Source organism: Macrobrachium rosenbergii, chromosome 24 (assembly GCF_040412425.1).
Source record: "Macrobrachium rosenbergii isolate ZJJX-2024 chromosome 24, ASM4041242v1, whole genome shotgun sequence".
NCBI lineage: Eukaryota > Metazoa > Arthropoda > Malacostraca > Decapoda > Palaemonidae > Macrobrachium > Macrobrachium rosenbergii.
Window position 1 is genome coordinate 5,319,637 of NC_089764.1, and position 2,500 is coordinate 5,322,136.

The window sequence follows — 2,500 nt, forward strand, 5'->3', positions numbered from 1 at the left end:
AAATGAACTATGCCATTCCAAAGTTTATAAAATTTAAATTGTATAAAGCTCCGCTGTACCATACTCCGTTTTACCACGAAGCCACTAACAGACTCTTAGACATGGAAATCAATCACAAAAACAATGTAATTAAGAAATTATCCTGTAATTATCAAACTTTACTTACTGACGTTACCTCAAACTTAACATTTTTAGATTGTTCTGTTTTTAAGATTTTATTCAATAAAAGTATTTCTGCCTTTGTTTCAACAGTGCAGGGTACTCACAAAAGAAAATTGTATAATCTTGGTATTAGTATTCCCAAACTTCAAAACGATAACAATACTATTTTTAACTTCTCCTACTACAAATTGTCTCCACGTGAAAATTTCTTGTTGTCGTTTGGTCTTGACTTCTGTTTACCTTGCTTTAAACCTTCGTACTGTAAGTTTTTCGGTTCTTTGGAATTGTTGTTCTCTAGACTTGTAAGTTCTCAACTGGTTTCCAAAACGGAAGAATTTCGTTCTCACTTTAAAATACTTTCCAAAGTCCCCAGTTCTTCGCTTCCTATCTTTGAATCTCTTTTTATTAAACTACTAGTACCAAGATTGAACAACCAAACTACCTCAACAACTCTGTACCTGACGTGAGTTTACCCCGGCCTGGAATTCTTTGTTTATGTCACTCTACTTTTATACTCCGTGCAAACGGTAACGGTCTTCTTAATTTTGTCTTTCTTTTGTATAACTTTTTTCTTTTTTATATTTTGATTGTAATTTTAAGTATGAGTCTGATTTTATATTTATATTTTACTTATTCCAGCTTTGATAATGAGACAGATGTCTTGAAACGTAAGCACAAATAAAGGTATGCCGTTATTATGGACGTCTTCCTCTGCCCTTGGTATGTTTGCCTCGGTTGATAGCAGCCACCTACCTCTCAGCTATATATATATATATATATATATATATATATATATATATATATATATATATATATATATATATATATATATATATATATATATATATATATATATTATATATAAAATATAATATATATATTATATATATAATGTATATATGTATATATATATATATATATATATATATATATATATATATATATATATATATATATATATATATATATATATATATATATATATATATATATATTATATATATAAAATATTTATATATACATATATATATATATATATTCAAAATTTATTATATGGTTATAAATAAAATATTTCCAACATTTTGGCTTGATACATTTTTTTTTCTAATTTCAATAAGGAAAGAACTCATCACTCATCTTTTGCCCGCGTTAACAGAAGCCTAATTATGAATAACCTAGTAAATATATCTTAAGGATGCTCTTTAACAATTTTATATAGTGCTGGATTTTAAATTCCTCCTATATCAAAGGCTGCATTTCCCATGAACGTAGGGACCAATTTGCAGTGTATTTTATGCATCATAAGACCAATGCAATATTACAACATCTGTGTAAATACATGAACATCGAACGCTCAGGTAATACAACCAATTGCGCAACGAAAGCTGCTTTGTGCTTGTCTGACACATACAATTGAAATTATTCTTTGGTAAATAGAACATCTCGAATTTCATCAATGAACTTACTTCGCGTTAAATGAACGTAATATTATCAGTAGCTCTCAATGACTGTAACGGATTTTTCTTTTTCATATTATGTTTTCGATTGATATTACCAGTCATTTTCCAGGACAGTAGGATGAGAATTCCAGCATTTACCGTCATTAGAGGAGTTCCGTATATTTCTCGTATTGCAGTGGAATTACTCTAATATTGTATGAATTTCCTCATTCCCTACGTTTAGATGGAAACGATGTGGAGTAATAGTTTGATGTCCCTAATTTTTCTGTTCTTCTTCTTTATTATTCGTTTACTTGGACTTATCATTAATAATTTGGAACATTAACAAAACCTTTGGGAAATAGAAACGTGAAAGACTCTAAATATAGTAAACTTTCAAAGGAATCAATATTTGCACTGATGTCCAAATCTCATTGAATACATTTCATCATTCATTTTATGTATATGTATATATATATATATATATATATATATATATATATATATATATATATATATATATATATATATATATATATATATATATATATATATATATATATATGTATATGACTTTTTATCACATCACCGTGATTCATATACAATCAGTAAGCTACAAACGTCCTTTAATATCAATTCGCTCTACCTGAAATAATATATTTTCATACATGTTACCGAAGGGGAATTTTTTTTGTTGATAATAAGTTCGCCGTCCCGTGGGCTCGAACCAGCGAAGGAGAAGAACTCAGGACTACAGTGGACGCCCACGGGACGACGAACTTATTATCAACTAAAAAATTTTAAACTATATGAAAATATATTATTTCCGAGGTAGAGTACGTTTGAAGCTTACTGATTATATATATATATATATATATATATATATATATATATATATA